The sequence below is a fragment of the Passer domesticus genome, chromosome 2 (genome assembly GCF_036417665.1).
Source record: "Passer domesticus isolate bPasDom1 chromosome 2, bPasDom1.hap1, whole genome shotgun sequence".
In the NCBI taxonomy this organism is placed as follows: domain Eukaryota; kingdom Metazoa; phylum Chordata; class Aves; order Passeriformes; family Passeridae; genus Passer; species Passer domesticus.
In genome coordinates this window covers 11,677,182-11,699,740 of record NC_087475.1, presented here as the reverse complement: position 1 = coordinate 11,699,740, position 22,559 = coordinate 11,677,182, and positions in this window count along the sequence as shown.

Below are 22,559 nucleotides of genomic sequence, written 5' to 3'. Positions count from 1 at the left end.
AAATAGCACAGTTCTTCTAATTTCAATTCCTTCCTTCCTCAGTTCCTTTCAGCTTTCTGCAACTGCTGAATCTGTTTTGCAGTCAGTGCATGCTGCTGGGGACATTAGCAATCTGTCCCTCTAGCTCCTGTGTCCTGTGTTCGATCCACTGAGAGTTTGGCATTGGGCTGCTGCTCAAGAAGCAGAGATCCCTGTGTTTCACACGTGTCTCTGCCAGCACAGCATAGGTCCCATAGGTCCTGGAGGGGGTGTGTAATAGCTTCTCACCCTCTGTGGATAAAGTAGAGGAGGGATGCATATTGCAACAGAGGCTGGGGATTTTATATATGTAAATATCTTTCACACAAAAAGAGAGAACTCAATGACTTTGTTACACCAAGGTAGCAGGTGCTTTCTGGGGTTGCACAAAAGGTTTTTGGAAGTCGGTAGAACACTGAAACAGAGAGAACAGCCTTTTATGTCTAGAGGAGACTGGAAATTGCACCTAGCACGTTTGGATTTTTTTCTTTCAGAATTGTTGTCTCCTCTGCATAAAATACTTTTTGCTAATATGAGCTGCAGAGTCTATTTAAAAAAAAAATAAAAACAACCAAAAAACATTTTAATGAATCTGCTGCTAATGAGATCTCTGTCAAAAACTTCCAGTTATTACCACAATATCCCTTGATGTTTGTGGGGAAATGGAGCATTGGAGTATTAATTGACCTCCTGATAGTAAAGAAGACCCCTCTAGCAGAACAAGAATTAAAACTGAGAAGCTTTTGGAGTCCAGTGCTGCAATGTAGGAAAAAAGAGCTCTGAAGGTGTTGAGAAGGTCATCATGATGTTCCAAAAAAAAAATTCTCTGCAGGGAAGTGAAAGCAGCTGGATTAGCAAAATACCTGCATACAAAATGCAGTCTATCCAGAAGTCAAAAGGACTTGTCCTCCACACATAAAAATATGAAACCTGGGTAAAGAAGGGAAAACTGCTTCTTGCTTGCCATAAATGCATGTGGGTCACATTGATGCAGTTGTAGACTGTAGACTACTGTACACCATATTGCCAAGAAAAGATTTTTGAGAGTTGTTTTCTGTCACTTTTTGTTAAAAAAAGAACCAAGCAATCAAACCAACCCAGACAGCACTGGCATCAGTACTCACAGTGGCTGCTGCCCTCATACCCTTCGGGCTTCCCTGGGAGGAGTAAATAGTCTGAGAAAAAGGAAAAAAAAACATCATACAGAAAAACAGGAGAAACATTCCTCTGGGGGAAAAAAAAAACAAAAAAAAAAACCTGAGAGAGTAATGTTTCCCTTACAGATTTAAATACCTATGCCTATACAAATTGTGTGACAGAGAGTTCATAAAACTGTGCAACCAAGTAGCTGTTGATGTGTTTTATCTACAAATGACAGGTTTAATTAATCTATTTCACACAATTAAGGGCTTACATACACTATGGTCATTGCATATCAAGTTTGCCACGTGGCAAGGAGCTGTGAAAATACACTGTGTGCCTTAAGAAGTGAAGGAAAGCTCCCAGCACTGTGTGAATTAGACTTCTCTCTTGTCTGGGAAAGGGTTAAGCTTTTAGCAGAACCCCAGAAAAACATGCTGAAATGAACCTTCACCACTGGCTTGCTTTCTCCCAAGGCAAGGGCAGTCCCAGTGTCCACCCTGCCCCACCAGTGGTCACCAAACAGTCCCTGGGTGTAGGGGCTGCCTTTGGCTTGACTGTGACTCCAGAGGTGGGATTCACTCTGGTTTGCAGCATTTTGGGTGAGGGCTGGAATCCAATTCAGACAGCCCTCTCCAAACGTTCAGGAGGTTCCGTGATCTGAGTTTCATGAATAGAACTCTTGGATTGGTAGTCTCATAGAGAAAAAAGATTGGTTTTCCTCATTGCTTTACTTGTCCACAGCTTTCTGCCTAGAAGACCAGATACATCTCTCACTGAAGCTGATGGGAATGGTCTTTCCACATTCTGGCTGGAAAATAGGCTGTCTCTGAGCTTCTGCAGAAAACATTAAAGGAACGATGGGCAAAAACGACCATAATTTCAATGGGACTAGCTGGCTATGTCTCTGTGAGTAAATTCTGTGTGCAGAGAGCCAAAGTCCTTTGACAGAAGGGTCTAGACCCACACTGTTGGACTTTCTTGGCCTCCCAAACAGGGTAGTCACTTGCAAGATGTGTCATGAGGATATGGAGTATGGAGAGTATGAGTTACCCAAGGTCAAAATTGTCCCAGAGGCCATTGTCATATTTTAAAAGCCTTCCTGCTCAAATGCAATACCCATTGTCTTATGGTGTCAAATAGTAATGATATCATCTCTGCTTGAGAGGCAAGCATAAATATTGAATACAGGCTTAATTGGTTACCTTTTTTAGCTTTATACCAGTGGAAATTCTTACTAGATGTTTCCTCACAGTCTTTTGAAGTAAGGTCTTGTCCTACAAGAAAGCTCAGCCCACTTGTTAATCAGAAACTTCCCATTTACTGTGTTTCACTGTTAACCAGCTTCCTTAGCTGTGGGGTTTTTTTTAAAGGAAGGTGCCTGTGCTTTTTGCTATTCTTTTATTCTTTAATCTGGAACATGGCACAGAAGACTCTAAATTTGTCCATGATGAATAGAAGCAGAGATCGTGTAGCTGACAAATTCAGTCTGTTAAGTCATGCAGGGTGTTGCTAGAAAGGATGTGGCTATGATAAAATTGTTTGCAGTTCTGCTGAGAGTGTAGGAGACACAAAGGCATCTGAAACAAATACTGGAAAAAATACAACAGACTGCAAGTAAGCCCCAAAATTTGCCAAGAGTAAATTCTAGAAGTACCCTGACAGTTATTCTATCATTATTCATGTAAATAGCAAAGCTGAAGTAATTCAGACGTTTTAGATAGGATAAAACTTTGTTTGACACAGCCAATGGCTGTAACCAGATGTGATATATTGCTCTGTGTCACCACTGGCTCAGTGAAATGTAGGGGCATTGTTGAAACAGCAGATTATTAGGGAAGTTAGGAGCACTATAAAAGACAGTAGGATAATGCCAGATTTCTGTTCCCAAGTTACGTGACAGAATGAGTGCAATTTTGAAAGCTTCAACTTCAACCAGCACAGAAACATAGCTTTTGGTATTCTAGTAATAGTGTTATTAACAAACTATCTCTAACCCATGTCAAAGTACTTAATGTGCTATAATAACATCAATTAAAATACAATAATGGACTTAATAATGTGGCTCATAATGGGAAAAAATATTCATGTGGCTTATGTCTTCATACCCAAGAGAGAAATTCTAATGAAAGATGCTATAATGAATGTAACACCAAACAGTTTTAATATAATATGAGTTAGAAATATACAGGGATAGAAAATAGTGTGGGTAAGGTCCAGAATGTTCATGGGCTGCTTTGCTTGTTGTTTTCAATTCATAAAGCTTCAAAGGACCACTAGAAAAAGCTGGACCCAGGTAAGTTTGATCTGCACTTTTGAGCCGAAATTCCATTTAAATTCCATTTTTCCAAGGGCAGGTCGTCTTGGTGCCCTCTTCCAGGACTTGGCTCTCCCAATGGCTGCACTCACATCACTGGGTGCTGGTGTAGCAGTGACAGCAGTAAGCATTCTGGGTAGCCAGGAGACCCTGGCCCAGCACTGGCACTGCAGGATGAGGTTGCTCACTGCTGGCTGCACCTGATAGCTCTGGTTTGTCTCATCCCAGCACTTTACAGCCCAAGTCCATTTTGTTTAGCCTTGGGCACAGAGCCTGGCTTTCTGCTGGAGACACCTCTCCATAAGCAGGATGCAGGAGGTGGTGGCACATTTGGGATCCAGCTTGGTGTCCTGTTGCAGAAGTTGAGGCTGTCTGTGTATGTCAGCCCTGGGCAGGGTGTGCTCTCGGCTGGGGACACTGCTCTGCCTGGAGCTCCCCCTTTGGAAAGTGCCAGGCTGTGTGTGCACCACACAACACCAGAGTGCTCTGTTTGTCAGCCCTCTCATGGACTTCAGATACCTCATTCATTAGTCCCTTATATTAAAACATGTGCAAGCAGCTCATTTATTTGTTAGGCATCATTCTGTTTGTTAGGCATTTATTTTGCTTACTGGCTTTTTCTCAGCATATTTGATAATCCAGCTGCAAGCAAATGGCGATGCAGAGGATGGCTGAATTCACTTTTGCCAGGTCCATTTCACCCAGCAGGACCATGCTCCTGGCATGGGAAGCAGGACAGTGCCTGTCACCTGTCACCTGTGGCCAGGCACCAGAGTGGGGATCGGCCAGAGGCAGCAAGAGGAGATTCAGGCTTTCCCTGGGGAAGGCAGGAGAGGCCACTGGTGTTTGAGACCTGGCAGGACCATCCTTCACTCTCTGCCTCCAGGGCACTTAAATCAGGCCCCATGCAATGTCTTAAGGCTTTCACCTGCAGTTATGGTTTCTGCTGAGGGACTGATTACAGGGCTGAGCTGCATAAATTGCACCCAGAGACTTCTGGAAACTGAGTCTGGAACAGGAGAATGCTCTTAAAACTATGCTTACAATGAACTCAGTTCTAATGAAACTTCATTCTGCAGTTTTTATGAGTTAAATTTAGTTTGATATTCAAGAACTCATTTCTACATTGTAGAATACATAAAAGGTTACTTTTTCCCCCTTAACCTGCTTATTCCAGCAGTGTAAATTCTTTTTATATTTTACTGATTCTAAGACAAAGTAACATCAGAATTCATGAACAATAACAGACAGCTAAGTAATTACTCCAGAAAGCAAATCTACTGAAAAAAATGTTTTGAAAAGGCACTCAAATCATTTAAAAAACAGCAGTGCAGAATGAGCCATGCAATGACCTAAACAAGAAAATATATAGCACAGAAAGTAAAGAAAATTGAATATAATTTGAGTTCATTAATTTCCTTGCTACATGCTACCTCTCTTAAAATATGCTGCTACACTCTTCTCACTCCTCTCTTTTCTGTATCTCAGTGCACCTTTCCAGTGATGTGTTTATACCCACTGTACACCCTTGTTATGTTTATTATCCACAATGTGATTTGTATAAACAAATAAGCAGATAGCTTTTATTGGGCTTGCAATCAAAAAGCTCTAGTGAGAGATGCATTTAACTAATTCTCCAGTACAAAGGCACAAACTAAAAAAGAACTCAGAGTACTACAAAAAACTGCACAAAGAATACACTGAACAGGACATTCCAGATGTGGTTTTGTGCCATTCAAGAAGCAGCACAAGCCCTGATCACTCTGGTTCAGCCCAGAACCTTCTATATATATTTGTCTCACCTCAGGATTTGCTTGATTTAAGTAGTCTTAGCATTACCATTCTTTCTAAATGTACAGTAAAAACAGCCCCACCTCCAGTCAAGCAGCTAAGAACATTGTAGGTTAATATGAACAATTGCCTTTGGTATAATTAACATTCATTGCCAGGACCCTAGCTTTGGTGAAATATGAAGTAGGCAAGATCTGTGCTTTACCAAGCAGATACTGTAATTGGGAAGTTACTCTGACTTTAAAAATCAAATGGCTAGGCATAAAACCTGCTGGGGAAATGTCAGGAAGGAAAGTGATGGAAAGAGGAACATAGTACTGTTTACTGGGTGAAGGCACAAAAAAACTGATTAGAAAGGAACAGTTTGAAACTGTCACCCTTTGGGTCACATTTCTGCAAGGTGATGGGGAACTCTCTACATGGGAACCTTGTTTCTCTCTTTGCTAAGCATCGTGCCAGAGTCACTCAGCACCTTGCCAGGTACAAACTCCATCAGGGGACTTTCTGGTCAAAGAGGCATCAGGATTGAAGGTTTAAGTGAAGTAATGAATGATCCAAGGAGATGAGACAGAGAAGTTTGTCTGATCAGGTCATGATCTCAAAGACAAGGTACTGGGGAGGAGGGAATAGATCAAATGTGAACTAACTGGTTATTGAAGTACCCATGGCCACATGTGTACTGCAAGCTGAAGCATAACTAACTCAGACAAGATAATTGCAAAGCTCTCTGCTCCCTCCTCTTCTCTCCCCTGGCTGCTTTCCTGTTGGATGATTTGGGAAATCAAAAATCTCAGCAGCTAATCTATACCACCAGATTTCTGTCACCCCAGCAGTTCCTTTTTCTAATGAATAATGAATGTCTGCTGACCCTGAGATGATAACGGTGCAGAATATTTTCAGGTTCTTGAAGGTCACAATAAATTTTGGGAAGCATTGTCAGCATAAAAAGGCTTTGGTGTTCTTTCACCTAAAGCTAGATATAGATGTGCTGTGACCTTTATTTGACTCATATCAATGTTTATGAACAATGTACAGCTCAAATGATGAAGAGACCAGCACCAGCATCTTTTGCTCAGTTTGCTGCTGTGTTACAGTTGGTTGGCTGATACCTGTACAGCTGCTACTGGGCAGAAAGCCTCTATAAACAGGCTGTCAAGTTTAATTGGACTACCTGGTAAATATATTGATAGTAAATAAGATGTGCTTTTGCTCAACTATTCTCCTTGGATTTACTGAGGGCTGCAGCAGCTCAGTACTTCCCAGGATGAGACCCAAGGTGCCTGCTGTTGCTCGCATCAAATACAATTGCAATTTCATCATTGATGTTATTACCAGCAGGACGAAGCCTCGAAACTCGTGGAAGGCTTTTGGACTTCTTTTGATCTGTGCACGACATAGCAGCGAGGCTCTCCAACGCTAAGTGCGCATTGTAAGAGACTGAAATAGCCGACACAAGTTGTGACAACGCAGCCAGATGAGCCGCGTTCCTGAGCGTTTGTTTTCTCAGAGCCCTGGAGACGGGTAGTTACGGGAAAATCTTGAGTTCATTAAAATCAAAGGAGCTCCTGGTGTGCGTGACTGCTGAAAAAGGTGACAGGGAGTGTTCCCTGGACAGGGAACGATGTGCATGTGTAAGTGCGTGTGCCTGTGTGATAATATGCCCATTGTGCTTTTTGAGTCAATTTAATGAATTCTAATAGCCCAACTTAATGCTTTCTGAATGCTGCACAGCAGTGGGATGTGGCTGTTTGTTAGTAGGTAAAATATTTTGCTGATGGCTGAAGTGGGAATTTTTAGCAGACTTATTTATTTAATGATAAAAAATGTTATTGAGTCAAATGTGCTGATTCTACTTCTGTAAGCCAGCCTGCCTGCTCGGTCTGATAGCCCGACTGCACATACATGAATGATGCCAGCCTTAAGAAAAAGGAGTGTCAGCATCCCTTCCTGGTAATGATAAATGCTATTTGCTCCAGAAAGGCAGTTCTTTAGTGAGCAGAAGGAGTAATGTCAGGTTTATACAAGGCAGCCGGGGAGAGGGAGCCCCTCTCTCCCGGAATCAGTCACACGGTCCCATTCCTGCTCCCAAGCCCTCCTGGTCAAGCATGCCCAAGGCTGTTCATTTCACAGTCCTCTGGTTCAGACAAGTTAAGCAATCAGAAAAGCATCTGATTTCTACCTTTAAAATTGCATTTCGTGTTGCTTTTTCTTCAAATGTTAGTTTGAAAAGCTGCCTAAAAAAAAAAATAGCTGACTTTGTGGTCTGCTTATCATTACACCTCTCTGGGACTGAAGACAGCCTGAAACGAGGCAAAATAAGCAAAGTCACTGGAGTTTGTCTCTTTCTGGGCTCGCAGGGCTCGCAGATGCCCCTGGGCTGTTTAGAGGAAGTGTTCACAGATGCCAAGACCGGAAAATGTACAGATTTACTGCAAAAGGCCGCAGAAGGAAGAGCGTGGAAAATGTTCCCTGTAGCCGATTATCACCCTCCTCCCAAGGGTGAGTGAGGGATGTGCAGTGCTTCAGGCAAAGCCTGTCTGTCTCACACTGGGGCTTCGTGGGCTTCAATGCTGCTCTTGTACTGCAGCTTCCAGGTAAGGATGTCCTTACTTCCAGCATCTTGCCTGAAGGGAAACGCATATCCGTAGTAATAACACAAACAAACAAACCCAACCTGGTTTTACCTTTCAAACATACCTAGAAACCACTCCTTTAATCAAGTTAATGTTGTTATATGTTATAGGTAAAAATGAAATAGGCCCAATTCTAATAAAAAAAATAAAAATTTATTCGTGACCGTGATACAGTCCCGACAGCCAACAATCAAACTGACAGCACAAAACCCCCGAGAGGTAGGCTGGGTGAACGTGGATTTGGCCTCTATTGCACCAAATCCCCCTCCGTCCACGCTAGCTGCTCCGAGGGGACAGCTTTTATACTCTTTATTCCGCCCGCGGCAGACTCCCTGTGTTTCCTTTTAGAGTTCTTCTTATTCAAGTTGGTTCTTTTCTTCAGTCTGAACTGCACAAAGCCTCATGCGGGAATAGATTAATGCTTCTCCCCATTCCCGGAATCCTGCATTCAGGTGGCAGGTGTTGATGGCCCTGGTTATCTCAGATGGGTATCTTTGCAGGCCATATCTTTTTGTCTCTGGATACACGCTACCGTGAACAACCATCTCCTGTGCAGCTGAGGTTTCCTTTGTATGTAAATGACATAGTATTCCCTTGCCAGTCTGCCATGGTTTCGCCATCCTGAGAATCAAATTCCTAGCCCCTCTATGTACAGCCAGTTTAATTAATATACTTTATGGAAGTCTATATTTTATTGGCACGAATTACTAACTATATCCCTAACATTATAGATAAAAATTGATCAAGCCAATTTAATAATTAAAAAAATTAGAATTTATTGAGTGACCAATGTACAGTCTCGACAGCCACAATCAAAGGGACAGCGTTGACCCCAGGATCGACACTGGGTAAACCGTGATCTGACCTCTATTGCATTGGACCTGCTCTGTTCACCAAGACAGTCTGGTACAGCCAGGTTTTATACTCTCTTTGTTGCCCTAGGCAGAGTCTCTCTTGATCTTTTCATAGTCAAACATATTCATGTCGTCCCCTTTCTCTGAGATGGACAGGACAATGTGGTTCCTGGCAGGTGATGAATGTTGAGGGTAGGGGTTACAGGAACCTGGCATTCGGATGCAAGTTCCCCAATAGCTTCTGCTATCTTGATCTCAGAGCTTGAGGAGTGTTCATCATCCAGGTGGCCTTTGAGTAATGATCCATCTCCTTCCAGAGCTAGGTTCTTTCATTTGCAAATTAGGCCTCTCCTCGCTGCTCTCTGCAGTTTCACAATGGCATGCAGCAGTCTTATGGTATGAGGCAATTCCTCGGCTCCCGCATATGGATTTGAGAACACTTTTGAGTATTTCTTTTAAACATTATAAGATATATTCATATCATATTCTACATAAGCATGAATTACCTATATCACATATTACAATGTGGATAATCCCTGGGAGGGTTCAGAGCCAGGTTGGATGGGGCTTTGAGCAACCTGGTTGGAATTAGATGGCCTTTAGCATCCTTTCTAACCCAAACCATTCTACAGTTCTATGATCATACTTGAGGAGAAAATCATTTTACTGTTTTACCTAATGCAAGACACTCCATGGCACATTTGACATGGTCTCCCAGCTAAGGAAAGTAAATATAGCAGTGTCTTCAGGAAATGCATCTTTGCTAGTACAAAGTAGCTACTTCAGCTGGAAGAGCTCAGATTCAGGCATCATCAGTTTGCAGTGCTGCATGTAATCTTTCAAACCCTCGCTTCTGGACAGGCGGCTCCTTGCTGACCGCAGCCAGAGCAGCGAGGAAGATAACTTGACAACTTTATGCCTTCTTCTGTCACTGTGAATGCTGGGGCCACTTGTTCCTGTGTTACAAAACATCAAACACCTTCTTTCCATCATCTGACAGTGAGATGAATCTTACCTGCTGACGTGATTGCTGCTTTCTGGCCAAGAATATGCTCATTTGCCAAATTCATCACGATCAAACTGACTGAGTCCTGAAATAAATCTCTCACTTCTTTATGTCTCCGTGTTGGAGTTTGGGAAGAATAGACAGAATCACATGCTAGAATAAAGTAACACAATCAAATTACCATATAGCAACCAAGAAAAGCTAAAATAGCAACTTGGTGCTGTTTCATTCTGGTGCTGGAGCACAGCCCATTTGCAGTCTCCTTTTCTCTGCTGTACCCTTTCTCTGATAAAAAAGATGTTATCCAAGGGTACCTTAGAAAACCACCTGTAATGGACTCTCAAGCTGTAGAAAAGAGGAATCAATTACATGGAAAGGCTGATTTTACGTACATGCTGCAGGCCAAATGTTTTAAAGACAGCTTTGCGACTGGAGAAAATATATTTAACTGATCGTGCTTAAAAGTCAGCCATATTTTCAAGCTGAGTTTATTTTATGATGCTTATAAATACAAGTAATAATAATTGTTACTTATGGAAAAACAAAAGTATTTTCTTTATTGTATAAAACATAAAAGGAGATACCATCTCCTCCAGTTCTAGAGCACTCAAATCTGCTGAACTCTTGAAAATTTTGGACACAGAGATAGTGCACAGAGTGGTTGCCAAGATATCTCAGTGGAATCACTCTTCATAGAAATCCCCTTTTACTGGAGTGCAGAGCTGATTTCTGTCTCTCTCCTTGAGGGTCTGCTTTGCTCAGGCTCTGGTTAACAAAAGCTGGACCAGAATTCAGGCACTTCTCAACCCTAATGAACTTCATGACCTCCACTGCCAGAATGAAAAACCAGAAAAGCAAGTGAAAAGCAACCCTGCCCAAACCCCTAAATCTGGTTCAAATAAGTATTAATAGAACTAATTAGCCTTCTGAAACATGGAGTCAAGATTCTCATCTCTTCCCTCATCCCTCGAACACCCTTGAACACACACTCTGCACCACAGCTGGGTGCCGTGGTCAGGCCATGACCTGATCCCTCCATAAATTACATAAACACTTTGTCTCCCACAAAGGGAAGGATGCAAACAACGTGCTTTCTTCACTGAAGGATAGAAAAGGAGGCTGTATCAGAATCACTAATTATTTTTGCTAATAAAGTCGGACAAAGAGTGTGACTGTCTCTCTTGAGCAAATATTATCTCCCACTGACAGAGGAAGATGAATTGTGCTAACTCTACTGGCACCAGCACTCGTTTGGAGCACCCTGTCAGGATGGCAGTACTGCAGCAGTGCTGCTGGCTGTGATTTCTTCTGCTTGCAAATCACTCTGCTTTCAGAAAATGCTGCCAACACTGGGGCTGTCAAAACCAACTCTGTGTTACAGGGTTTTCCCCCTTTTTCTGACCTTGGTGGTAATTAAGTGTCTCTTTCTCACAGGGAAAAATATGTGAAGCATGAATTGGACCTGTTGGCCTGGCTGCTGATTTATGGGTCAAGTCTCTAGCTGTTACAGACAAAATTTTTAAGTCTGATTAAGAAACCCTGCTGATTTAAGGATCTCACAAGAAATGTGTGCATAATGAATTATCTACAGATGATAATTCAAATTATTCCTTGATGATTCATATCACCTTCTTCTATTAAATTATCATTTTAGAAGTTTAACAAGGGCAATGCAAATGGACAGGTGGTGAGATTGCAACATACATAACAGGTCAGCAGAGCAGCATTCTGCAGATTTGGGTAAGTGGCATTTGGTCCCAATCAGAGATGTCAACAGAAAGCAAAGGCTTAAGGAAAAAAACAAACTGGTATCATTACAGGGTAAATGTTTGCCTCTTGTGTGTCTGAACCTGTGATAAGTTTTTTCCCCTCTTGAGCAAAAGTTTCCAGTGAGCAGTGTGCAGTCAAGTCCTGTTCCAGTATTACTTGCCATATTAGCACTAGGTCTTAGCTGCAGTATTATTTGCCAGTAGCAAATGGTACTGTCTGTTCTTGCTTAGGAAACACTGAGAGCTACCAGGCATCACCAAAACATAGATGTACATGGGTAACAGGCTACAAAGACATGTAGAAACGTGTGGCAGAATGAACATTCTTTTCCTTTCTGAGTTCAGCTTGTTGGATCTTAAACCTACATGCCTGGGAACCTGGAGACACCTGCTGTGCCCATGCTCTCTGGAAGGGGTGTGTAGCAAATCAGTCTCTTATGTTGTGATGATGGAAGGGAACAGTGAGCTTGAGTAGTGGGAAGTGCAGATGCACTGATTCTGATGTTGTTTTAGTGCCATGTATTATTTTTCTCCAAGCAAATGCATGATACCAATCTCTGTCTCCCCATCTGACATACATCAAGAAAGTACTAGAAAATGCAATTAGCCACTGTTAGTCGTTACCATGACATGTCCCAGTAAGAAGGCGCCACTTGTTTCTGTCTGTGTTTCATGAGCTGATGTGGGCAAGGTCTGAAAAGGAGCTCTGTACCTCCGGCCTTCTCCAGCAGTGCCACTTTCCCATGGCTGGGCATTAACCAGAGAATGCAGAGCAGATGGCAGGGGGTGGCCTGGACCACAGCACTCGTGTCATTGCAGCTCTGGCAGGGGCTAAGGATCTGCTCCTAGCCACCATGTGAGCTCCATCCCAGGTGGGGATCGGCCAAGCACACCAGGGAAATAAGAAAATGGTGTCTGTGCTCTGAAAGTACTACCTAAGTGGCAAAGGCAAACAGCACAGTTCCACATCTGCAGCAGTTTCACAAAGAGATTGTGCTATTCCTGAGAAATATTAGCTCTGCAATTGCTTAAACCCTGGGGTTTTGTATTATCTAGCCAATACATAGCCTAAGAATGAACAAAACCATATTCTGGACTCCAATAATTTTTACATTCCATTGCCTGTAACAAGCATCTTCCTGGCAATAACTTAGTATGCCCAGCAAAACAAGGCTTCAGCAAATGCACTTAAAATGTAATTAATGTACAGAAAACCAGAGTCTGAACAGCTTGTGCAAGAAAAATTACTTTCAGCAGGAGGATTTGCATATTTCCACAGGGAAATCCTGGAAAACTTCTGTGTATATACTTATGCAGTGCATGCACAGTAAAATCCAGCGTGTTCTGGACACCCAGGGCTTTGCTGAGCATCCTGAAATGCTGCTCAGCATGAGGCCAGCCTGATGCTTGGCACACAGGAGTCACTGCACCTTTGCTGCACAGCATGCCAACCCTGGCTCGGCATCTGTGGGGTCCCAGGGCAGAGCCACTGCCCCAGGTGAGTCCTCAGATGCCCTGAAATCCTCAAAGACTGCCCCAAGAAACCTTTTTAACATTTTTGGATGGGAAAAAAAGTGCTGCTGGGGCAGTGGAAGTCGTGGCTGCTCAGAATGCTTGAGGACACACAGTTCAAAACAGCCAAATCAAGCCCCAGTGACACCTGTCTTCAGAGGATGTTGAAAAGTGTACATGAATTGCAATTTCTTAATTTATGAACCAATTGCTTTACAGCCCATATGAGAACACTGTTGAACCACAAAATCATCTTAGCATGTCTGTGCTGGGAGGGGGAGCATAATTTATCTATGAGACTGGTTTTTCCATAGCCAAAATCCTCCCGTAACTCCTTCAGTCACAGCAATGAAACAGCACTTCTCACCATCCAATCTCATTATGTTCCCCTTCACTTATTCCTGCTAATTATTCTCTTATATGCTCACCTCAGAAATCTTCTCCAGTAAGTCCTAACCTCTCCTCAAGCACCATTTTTATTTCAAAAGCCTCTCCAGTTTAATTCTGAACCTCACTTCTTCCATAAACTGCTTTATTCCTCCAGACCTCTTAATGCCCTTCCAGTGTCACCCCATCTGTCTCTCTTGTTTTTGCTCTATTACCAAAGACATTTCTGTATCTGCATATGTGGAACCATGAATGTGGTCACCATGATCCTTCTCAAAATCCTTCATTCATTTTCAACAGCTCTGGACTTACTTCTGGGATATTATTGAGGCAAAATACATCAGTGATTTCTACAGCTCCCAGAAACATCCAAAGCAGTCAGTTCTGTCAGGCCATTGAGGTGGCAATTGCCAAAGACAAAAAGACAATGCTTGCTTCAGACTGCAGATGAACTGATGGGCTGATGCCAGGGCAAGCTCTAAAAACAGGTTTCACGACAAAGCCAGTCAAAGAAAAAGACCTAAAGCCACTGGAAAATCTCCAAAGGTGCCAGAAAAAGCAGGTAAATGTATGGATTAGAGGAATAGTGAGTGCAGCTCCAGCTGGGGGCAGGCTTGTGGAGGAATCGTGGTGCCAAGAGCCAGGCACAGGCAGAGCTGTGTGCACATGGTGCAGAGGGAGGCTTTAAATCACACTGAGTGAGGCTGTGGCTCCAAACAGCTCACCAGGAGAAATGAAGTGTGGGAATTGAAACCATTATGGTAGCATTTCCTGAAGTGTTTTTAAGGATGAATTGCACTGTGGTTCTTTGCTTACTTAAAAAAAAAAAAGTTATCCTTCCATTAGCCTTCAGTGCAATCTTAATGGCTTCAGACAGTTTTACCTAGTCACAGACACTTTTTGCAGCCTATAAGAACTAGCATCTATTTTTTTTTTCCCTGCACTTCCAGGGCTGAAATTAACACAAAACAGTCTTGTAATTAGTGATATCTCTCTATGAATGTAATCTCTTTTGCACTTACTTCACTAAATTTCTAACTCAGATCCTTTAGCATCTACTTCTCTTCTTAATGTCTATCCTAAAAATGTAGTATTCTTGTAACAAAACTGTTAGTATTTCTCTAATAGGTCTCTTAAATTCTCTCTCAGCAGGAGTATAATCTCCTAGTCTATCATGCTTTTCTTTTTACCTCTCAAAGTCTGTTATGAAAATTACTCAGTCATAAGTTGAGCTTCTCTCCATTTTTTAGTGAGCTCTGAAGGATGAGAGAGAATTATTTTCAAGAGTACAGCTGGAAGAATGAAAATAAAAGCAAAGAGCTAAAAAATGTCTGTTACTGATTGAAAAGCCTAAGTGCTAGAACCCAGGCTATGAAGTGCAGAGAATGGTTAATTATCAGCTCTTCATTTTAATAGCTGCCAAAGATTAAAGTGGGTAACCAAGTGAAGTTTCGGAGCAATGCTTCATCCCCAGAAGTGTTTGAGGCCAGGTTGGATGGGGCTTTGAGCAGCCTCATGTGGTTGAAGATATCCCTGTTCGTGGCAGAGGAGTTGGAACTAGCAGGTATTTGAAGGTTCTTTCTGACCCAAACATCCTGTGACTCCACAATTACAGGATTCTTGTGCAAGTATTTCATGCTGGTAATGAAAATGATCTCAGTGCCTCCGTGATGGTGCTGTGGCAGAGGTAGGCAGGGCACAGGCTGGCCCATGGAGCCACCTGCCCCCCTTCCTCCACCAGTCCCTGTTTTGAAGGAGGAGCAGAGCCAGGGGAGGGTACATTGGCCTGCTCACTGGTGGCAGAGCTCCTGGCTGCACAGCCTTAAGCATTTCTACAGCTTTTTCTACCAAGCCCTGCAGTGTGGATATAATATTGAGCCTCCTGCAGAAAATTTTCTGCCTACACGACTGTTGTGGTTTAGGAATGGTACTCCCCAGTTTAGTGTTTTCACTGAGACTCTCCAAGCCGTGCGCTGCTCCCTCAGTTCCCCTCCTCCTTTTCTCTCAGGCTGGAGAGAAGTGGAGGCACAAATGGTGAAAATAGCAGGTTGAAGTAAGAGCAATTTAGTGAAAATAGCAAGAGGTTAAGCAAGGGTTAAGCAAGAGAAAAGTAACAGGAGCCATATTAATAACAAAGTGCACGAGATAGAGAAATGATTCACATGTGATTGCTCAGAACTGGCATTACCTGACAGCTGCCCCCACCACATTTACTCTAGAGAAGGAACCCCTTCTTCCCAGAAGAAATCCCCTTCCCCGGCTCCCTACAATTACATCAGGTGGTATAGAATAACCTCTGGGTCCCAGCCACCTCCCTCCTACCTACTGCAAATATTACCCTGTCCTGGCTGGAACCAAGACAATGATTTACAGAAAAAGGTTACTTTTCACTTCACACTCAGCAAAGCAGAGTCACACTGAGGTTTTCATAAGTTATGCCTCTTTAGGTACATTTCTAGCTGTCTCTGAAATCCTGGAAAATTTACTTTGGTGTAATCAGATTATTTGACACGGGTCCTCTCAGTTCTGCACTGGCTCATTTTCACATTTGAATGCACCAGCTCATTTAAAATGTATTTCTTTTCCCATTTTCTTATTTTCCACATTCTCCTTCACTGCGTGTGTCCATGTATTTGCAGATGAAAAATTAGCCTTGCAGACCACGTTGTTCTCCTTGTCAGAAGATTTGTTCTGCTCCTGTAGTGTTTCACCATCCTTTCTGTGCCCTGTCCTCATCCTCTGCCTCCTTTCTGCAAGCAGCACATCGAGGCCAGCCTGTTTCCCAGCTTGTCTCTGCCTTATATTCTCTCTCCTTATTCCCTTTTCATCCCTTCTCTTGTGCTTTAGAAATCTAAAGCAGGTATGTGTGTGTGCCTGCCTGCAGGACACGCTGGTGGCAGCTGCTGAAGGTGATGGCACTTCACCTCAACATGTCACCCCCCATTCCATTAGAGCACCATTATGTTTGTTGCTGATGGCATTTCCAAAATCTCGTATGAACTTCAGAGCAACTGGGCATGTTGAGTTGTGTAGGGTGAAGGACAGGAGTGTGGCAGTGCTGGAAGGACTGGTGTTCTCATGCATGGAAGGGGAGCAGGGACCCAAGGCTGGGGGAGGGAGCCCAGGACTGACACTGCAGGTGACCAGCCCCGTAGCCACAGGGGACTTTGTACTGGGATCAGCAAAAGGCACTGGGATGCCTTTGACTTGCCCCCCAACACATGGGGATGGGACTTTATGGGGTGCAAGGCAGAGCATCTTGGAACTGTGTGTGACTTATGGGATGCTTCAGGGTGGGGAAGGAACACAGAATGGGAAAGGGGAGGGATCAAGACATTTTTGGGAGGAACAAGCATGGAAAACATAAGGAATAAAGGTTGAAAGAAGATGGTTGTGTACATACATACTGTGCTTATCTGGGCCTGCTCTGCACCTGGCCAGTGCTGTCTGTCCTTGTTTTCCCGTTAAAAACCATTCCTGCCTATTTGTGTATGTGTGTGTGTGTGTGGGTGGGTGGCTCTCAGTGGCAGCAGCTGGAGTGGGACCCAGAGGGGCATGTGTAGGTGTGTGTGTGTGTCTGCCTGTGCCACCACTGAGCATCAGGCTGGGCTGCCCAGAGAGTAAATTGAGTGCTCTGGGGCAGGGAGAGGCCAGGGGATCTGCCCCATGGAGGGAGCACGAGGCTCAAGCCGAGGACTGGGCAGAGGGCAGGGCCTGGGGGTCCCCTGGGGTCTCATGTGTGTCTGTACATGCCCACATGTGCCTGCCTGCAGCACTCAGCTGGATCCAGGGCACCCAGCAGCCCCTTGTGGGTCTGTGCTGCACAGACCCTGAGCAGTGCTGTGACTCTGTCCCCTCTGAGCATCTGCTGGTGGGATGGGAGCAGAGCTGGGCTGATGCCGACAGCCTTCAAAGCTCTGCTCATGCTGTCTAAACTGGAGGAAGACTTTGATACAGACTGTCAAACTTCAAATCCTTCTTGCTTCAACTCACCTGGAAAACATAGTTCTGCACCATAAAGGTGTAATCCCTAGGGAAGCCTCTTCAGAAAGGAATAAAAAGAGAAGAAGCTGTAACACAAGTCAGGCCACTGTTTCTCAGTGTTTTGTATTGACTTTGTAGATAAAAGTGTTCGCAATCAATAGCTTTGAATTCTATTTCTGCCCAGGTCCTTTTTTGTGACAAATAACTAAGATCACAATTTTGGACCAAAGCCTTGAGAAAGACTCATGAATAGTTCATAATACTCAATGTCTGTCCCTTGGATTACAATTTAAATACAGCATGTGAGGTTGCTGGGTATAGTAACTCACATGTAACCAGCCATTCCACATGGATGGCAGAGCAGGGAGGTATTTCTCCTCAAAGGAGTTGAAAGGAAATAGATATCCTGAAGCCCTGGAGATTGGTCACACAGAAAGGCCACCAGAGTGTGCACCTTAAATAAAGTGAGGAGAAAATAAAGCTAAATGCACTTGAAATAATCCCTCTGAAGTAAAAGGCATGTTGGAAATGGTTGGGATACCCACCTTTTATTAGGCTTCCTACCTACCTGACTCCTGGAGGAGGGCAGGGAATGGGTTATCCCCAGTCCCTATAAAGAAGGATAGGAAGGCTATAACTAAACAGTGTGCCGGAGGAAAAGCAGAAGCTGTATCTAATTTTACTTGGATTACAGGAGGAAAGATGAATTTGGACTGTGGCAGCTTCATTTTCAGTAGCTCCTGACCCCACACACGCTCGGTCAGGCACTGACTGAGTCACTCTGGCCACTTGCTCATGCCTGCCTGCTTGTCACAGGTGTGCCACAAGGTTTCAGGACACCTCCTCTTCCTCTCTCGGTGATATTCTTGCTCTTTTCTTCCCATACCTTTTCTTTGCCTTGAAGTTTTCATTCTTTCCCCCACCTCATTGTTTTACATCCCTCCCTTGCTTTGTTGCTTGCCTCTTTATCGTCTTTCTGTCCTCAGCTGTGCCCTTGGTCCCTGGTACCTCTCCTATCATTCCCTGGCTGACCTTGTCATCCCTTTATCCTCCCTACTTCCTGCTTTGGTAACAGGCTGAGGTATAGCAGAGCAGGTTTTTGGCTGGAAGTTTGGTGTCTTCCCAAGCAACTCTCTTTCCCTGGGCCCCTCTGTGCACGGAGCTGAATGTCACATCAGAAATAGTGACTTTGCACACATAGCCTTTCCCTTTCTCTCTCTCTTCCTCTCTTCCCTTCTCCTTCTTTCTCCTGTATCCTTCATATTTTGTGTGCACTTGAACAGTGTCGTAGCCTCAATCTGATTACAAATTAGTGCATCTCTGTCAAAGCCAGCAGACAGGGCTGAATTAAAGGCTCATATCACTGCAAAGTGAAAAAGGAAGCATCTCCTTTTCAGTAGGAGACAGACCTGATACAGAATGATGAAAAAGTAGAGTGGATTAATAATGAGGACAAGGAAATGGTAACAGAAGCGCACTTCATAAGCCTACCACTCTTCTGTGCCTTTTATGAATTTCTGCAATTTTTTCCAGAATAATAGAGAGAAGCAGCTGCAGACAAAGGCACAGACAAATTACAGCCCACTGGCAATATCTGTATTCAGGACAGGTCTGAAATATACTCAGGTGATGTCCTGTGAGATATTAAATGATAGTGTTATTGCATTAACCTATGGCTAGTTACTGCTCTGTCACAAACAAACTGCACTGTCTTGGGCAATTGCTTTGCACAAGACTTTCAAGGACAGCAGGGATCTGCACAGATTCTGACAGTCCTATATGGCTAGATATAGATATACCTGTGCTCACTCCAGCCATGCTCAAAGCTGTTTGGGCAAAGAAAGAGAAAGCCCAGGTCCATGTATTCTCATTAGCATGACACTGTAGCAGAGGGAATGTGCAACTGGACAGTGTTAAGGGCAGGGATACCTGACTATGTGCATCACAGCCATGTGCTTAAACACTCTAAAAAATAGATCTGGGCAGAAGTGATCTCCCTGACCCCTGTGTGAGAGCATCAGTATATTTATGTGTGTATATATATACCAGTGTGTGCATGCATGTATGTACTATTACATATAAAGATGTATAAATTTTGACACACACAAAAGTATTCTTCTTCAGGACAGATCTTTTAAAGGTTCAGTGTGTTTTGTTTTTTCTTATGAGGAAACAAGCCCTGAGTAAATTATTCCTTTCACACTTCAGAGCATTGCATAAGTCCTATTTTGCTAATAGTATTTTCCTTTTGGATTTTGAGTGATGTTTGCAGTTTACCTTTTCTTTATTCCCCTGGCTGTGTCCTGTGCACAAACCCTTTGGCTGATGGAGGCACAAGCAGAGTCTTGCCTCCCTGTCCCTCTCTGAGCAGCAGTTCCACTCTGGATGTGACAAAACACTATACCCTGCTCTCACATTGAAAAAATCCCCAGAAGATCATACTGAGAATTGGATTTTCAATCAGCTTAATGAGACTTAAATGTCTACATATCTACTGTTAAGCTGTAATGGTGACTCTGACACGGAGTGCTCCTGAGCATGTTACCTTCAGTTTGCTTTGTGTCCCAGCCTCCTCTCTTTCACAGGAGACATTGTTGGGACTGAAGATCCCATGAGGTGAGATACATCCTGTGTAGACAACAGCTGCACACAGGCTTCACTGATCTGAATGGAAAAATAGTCCCAGGCTGGGGAAGGAGATTAATAGAAGCAAGGTTTAGTTGTCTATAAAAGCCCAGGAGCAAGAGGCACACGTCTGTCCATTCCACATTGCAGTGGCAGTAGGAGCTGTGGCAGCAGCTCTCTGGTCACAGAGAGCAAGGCACAACTTTCCCAGGCATTGTCCTGGGGAAGGCTGTGAGAAGATCAGAGAAAAGAATGAGAAACAATTCTTACCTTTACTTGCTGCACCTGTTGTTGTGAACATGTGGAATGTGTTATGGAAAATTGTTTACCAAAGGGTGGTTTATTAATTGGCCAGTGGTGATGGTGTTTAGATTGAAGGACCAATGGGGCCCACCTGTATCATGACTGCCTGGAAGGGCAATGGGTTTCTTAGTAAGTGTAGTACAATAAAGTGATTGATCAGCCTTCTGAAAATCATGGAATCAATGCTAATTATTACCTGGCTGGGAGCCTGCAGTGACAGGAGCAGCTCTGGTTATTGGGAGAGGGGGTGCAGGGGACACAGGGGGAAGCAGGATCCTTGGGAATTTTGTCCCTCTGCCCTGCCCAGCCGCAAAACCTTGGAGATGAAGGTGTCAGCAGCCAAGGAATCTGACCTTGGTTGTCTTAGGTACAAACCCCATTGTCATCAGTCAGAAATAGTACGTAGCATTCACAGAACTGTCCTCTTTTGGGAGCTTTGAAATAAATCAAAATGACTTTACATGGCCAAGCTTGCTGCAAGCTTACATATGCTTGAAGCATCTCTTTTTTAAATTGAAAGAGCTCTGTCTTCTTTTACTTCTTTTTCTCCTGCCATACAGCCCTGATCTTGTCTCACTCTCCTTTCTTCTTCACATCCATGTTTCCTTTCTCCTTCCCCCTGGCTCCCTTCCAAATGTAAAAACCGAGAGGACGGCAGCATGAAGCTCTCGGTGAGGAAGCCGCCTCTTATCCCGGCTCACTCCATCGCCAATGGACAGTAGGTGGAGCACATCCACTGTTTTAAGTACCGCTGGGTTTCGTAATGTTTTTTCTCCTTTCTCTTCCTCCTGTAAAACAATCTATCATTTCTACTGCAGTGAATCAGTAGCTGCAAGGTAGTGCAGCACTGTAGAAAGCAGCCAGTCCTGGCCGGCCCTCAGCAAAGAGCATCGTGACTCACGTCGAGCCGCACGGGGCCAAAGCCGGCTGATCCAGACTGGAGATTAAAATCTGGGAAAAAAGCAGTCCCTTTACAGTTCCCAGTTCTGGCCACAGCTCTTCTTTTTGTTTTGTTTTGTGTTGTTTTGCTTTAATTTTTTTTTTCCCCTTAAGAAAGATTTTATGAGTGAGCACAGGCTGGGTCCATCCCTGTCCCCAGCTTTCCTGCCATGCTGTGCCAGGTCTGCATCTTCATGATGCTTTTGCACCACTGCAGCACCTGAGGCTGCTGAAGGGCCCTGGAGGGGCTGAAGCAGCATCTGAGGGCTCAGCATCAAACTCCCCATAAGCACATGGGACCTCCCTCCCACACGAGAACTGGGCTAATGGGAAATCTCTGGGCAGCCATTATTTCTGTCTGATGTTTCACTTTTTGCCTCCTGTGTATTTTTCATGGATTTGGGGAAAATATAAACAGTGGCAACAGGCATAGACTAGCTTTTAGGCAAACAAGTCTAAAAGTTCTATGTGCCTGAATACTTCTCTGGTGGTTTTTGGTTTTTGTTTTTTTTTTTTTCCTCCCCAACTAGATCAGCTGCTGTAATGAGAGAGATTGCAAATCTTGACCCACTCACATGCTGGAATCATTCTGGCTACATCACTCTTGTCACACCACAGGCTGTCTCACCACTGCAGGATTCTGCATTTCCCTGTGAGCCCTGGGCCCTGCCTTGCTCTGTGCAACCTGCTGTGACACAGCTCCTGCAGAGAAGCAAACCCAGCCCTTCCAACAGCCCAGCTGCAGACATTCATGTTGGGAGGGGCTCAGCCAGCCTTCCTGGCATTGTCACCGACCTGCCAAACCAACACCTCCTCCCCAGCAAAAACTCTGCTCTCCACTGAGCCTTGGGGAGTGTTGGCATTTGAAGCAGATGCTCACCTTTCATTTTCAGAGTGTTTTCCTATTAATGGTGAGAGGTGATACAGTGACATTTCCAATTTGGCTACCTTGAGTTTAGTGGACATCCCCCCTGTTGTGGGCATCCTACAAATGTCCACTGGTGGTTCAGAAAAGGAGTGAGGAACGCACAAAGTAGGACAGGGAGCCCTGGGTTGAACTCACTGGACTGAGCTAAACCTGCCCATTCCTGCTGTGTTCAGTGGAGACCAGCAGAGTGACACAAGACACCATCTGCCTGGTTGGTCCCTCCTTTGAACAGACCGATTTTGTCTCTGCCTCTCTTTGTGTCACAGCCATTTTCTTGGCCCCCAGCATTCCAGCAAGGGCAAGGACAGCTTCACCAGCAAGGGCAAGGACAGCTTCACCAGCCACCCCTCCAC